A 3,233-nucleotide genomic window follows, 5' to 3' on the forward strand; every position below is an offset into this window, starting at 1 on the left:
TTGTGGTATCAGGGTGAATCTGGTGCACTTACTCTACTGGACTGAGGCAGGCTATTTTTGGTGTTAAATTAGACTGCCTCAAGTGGTGCTTCTTTCGTGGGCACCTGGGTGTAAGATTTCTACCTTTGACCAGATGATTCCTGGTGAGAAGTCAGCCAATGAGCATTTCTTATGGTATATGTTTGAGGTAGTCCTGGTGGATTGCTATACTGATAAGTATCCCTCACTACCTCCAACACATGTGAAATGTACTTAAGGGACTAGTTTCTGGTGAGTTCTCTTTGTTGCACTCTCCCAAGATGAAAAGAGACCCTCAAACTCATTCCCATCAAATTGGAAGTGACTTACAGTTAACCCCACCCCCTCCAGTGGGTTTCCAGAGCTTGTAAATAGCACAAGAGGAGATTGCCCACCTTTTTCTATGCAATTTCTGGTAGATTCTAACCATTAGAGAGGTACAAACTTGAGGTTGGGAACACAACTCCTTATGTGCTGTACTACCAGAACTCCTAGCTATAAAGCTTTTCAGTGATAGAGGAGAACAAGCCGGTGCCATTGTTCTTTCTCTGTACCCAGGGACACACATTCCAGCCTTTATGTACCTTGTTTAGGAATTAATGTCCTCACTACTCTTCATGAGCAGCACTTCCCTAGAAGTTATCAGAGATCAAATCTATGCTATCTTTGAGTGCCACCCTCTCCTACATTTGTCTAGTCTCAATACATGTACTTCTCACCTTGCTACTCCATTCAAGAACCAATTTTTCAATTTCTCCATCTCAGTCTGTGTTTTCTGCATGGTACCCTCTCTCTACTCTCTACTCCGAGGTGTCTTCTGCCACCATGCCAAGATTGCCTTGTTGAGCCATTCTAGAATGTCTGATGATGTGATCCATTAGCCTCTGCTTTCCTAATTTCTGTATTCTAGTTTCCTCCTTTTTTTAAAGTGTTATTACCTCACTTGATTCAACATTCCTTTTTGAGTCTCCAACCTTTCAGTTGCTGTCCAGAACTCCAAAATCTATCAATGCATCACTTCTCCTTTTATTAATTAATTTTAATGAAAGTTTACAGAGACTTTGGATTTCCATTCATTCATTGTTGCTCTTATTCCCCTGCCCAACCTCCCACCCCATTCACTCTTTTCTTTGAAAAGTAAAAGAAAAATTCTTTCATTGCTATACAATCCCTCCCCCCAAGTCCACTCCACTATGCAGCCTTCATTCTGGACTCCTATCATGACAATAACACCTCATCATATATCTCTTTTAAACAGTTCTCTCCCTCCTCTGTTTCAATTCAGTATACATAATTTATCCTATCTTTCTCAATCTCCCTCCAACCCCGATGTCGGTCCCATTTTACAACAGTAGCACTGTGCAATATTTGTCCTTTTGTGACTGAGATATTTCACTCAACACAATGTCCTCCAGGATCATACATTTTGTATAATGTTGCATGAGTTCTTTGTTTTTCAAGGCAATGTAGTATGCAATTGTGTGAATATACCAGAACTTCAATATCCATTCGTTTGTTAATGGGCACTTAGGTTGTTTCCAACACTTTGCTATTGTAAACAAAGCCATGATAAACATGGATGTGCATATATATCCAATTGGGAGGCAGTTATGTTTTTTTTTAGGTTTTTTTATTAAATTTTATTAATTTTAATGAACATTTACAGAAATTTTGGATTTCCATTCTTTCATTCATTGTTGCACTATTTTCTCTACCCCCCCTCAGTTCGTTCCTCTTTTTTTTTCCCCTTGAAAGTCTGTTTTAATTGTCCCATTGCCACAGTGCTTGTCAAAACCAGTTCTGATTAATCTCCTTTGTCAGTGTGTCCTTTGTCATTCCCTATCACTCCTCCCTGAGAGAGACTTCACCCTGATTCATAAGGAAAAGGGGACGACACATTCTCTTAGCTACTTCCTGCTGAAAAGGGACGCTGTGGGTTTCAAGGTGAAGATCTCCTCTCACTACTCTAAAGGGACCCTTTGGCAATAGGAAACACGTGGACTATTGTGGAGATTGATTTTGGAATTTAGATGCACTGTTATCAATTGTGCTTAGCCATACATGTTCATATCCTTGAAGATGTATCATGGAAGTGTTGCAGCCTAGAAGGCACAAATTTAACTAACAAGTTAAAAGTACATGAGTCAAAAATTAAAAAGCAATAATATTCCAAGTAGAAGCTCTAACAGTGGCACAAATCAAGTTACAGCGGGAAGGTGGTTCTTACAATAAAAGGCCTATGGACTAGCACTTTGTCTATTATAGTGCAGAGGTTAGGAACCACAAGATTTATTGTTCTTAAGGCCTGGACCAAATTCCATCTACCACTGGGTTGTTTTACAACTCGGAAGTCCGCATGCAAGATAGAGGTGAAGTAAGGAACTGCTTATGAGGTTTTCCGTCAATTCCAACAACCAAGAAATAGTGAGAAGAGTTGGGACCTCAGAAGGCTTTTAGGACCAAATAGTAGGCTCTTGTGTCCAGGAGAAAACGAATATACTTACCAGTAATGTTAATGCTCATCCACATCTCTTCTGGGAGAATCTAAATCATTGAAGCGTCCTCCTTTGTTTCCAGCTGGGAGGTGGGGCCTGTCAGTCCTGTCAGCCATGAGGACCTGATGTGGGACACTCTTGGCCAAGTGTCCTTCAGATCCACACTTAAAGCAAGTGAGTGGGAGCTTCCTCTCTACTCCCTTGCCTATCTGTGGCTCTCGTCTGTGACACTGTCTACTGAAGTGCCCCAGCTTTCCACAGTGGAAGCAATTCTGACCTCCTTTATTACCTTTGGGTGGCATTGTTTATGAGTAAGACTTCCTTTTCCTGACACATGCCCTAAACTTGAAGCAATAGCTGCCCCAATAATTTTGGCCATTCTCTGGTCTTTTCTCTTCCCTCCAGATCCCAGTTGTTAAAAGAGGGAAAAATGTAAACAAATACATTACAAATAATTTTGAACAATATAGTCTTTTAAGTTTAAGGCTAGAAATATTAACAATATGATCAGTTCAAATCCAGAGATACATGTTCCAATGCAGTTCCTATTTTCCATAAATAGTTTTGGTAAGAAGAGTATTATAAAAGTGGATGTTGTTGTTGTTGTTATGTGCCGTCGAGTCATTTCTGACTCATAGCGACCCTATGCACAACAGCCCTAAACCCTGCTCTATCCTGCGCCAACCGCACCGCCCCCGACACACCCATCCCGATTACCCC

Source organism: Elephantulus edwardii, unplaced genomic scaffold, assembly GCF_000299155.1.
Source record: "Elephantulus edwardii isolate Elephantulus edwardi_28Jun2011 unplaced genomic scaffold, EleEdw1.0 scaffold00349, whole genome shotgun sequence".
In the NCBI taxonomy this organism is placed as follows: domain Eukaryota; kingdom Metazoa; phylum Chordata; class Mammalia; order Macroscelidea; family Macroscelididae; genus Elephantulus; species Elephantulus edwardii.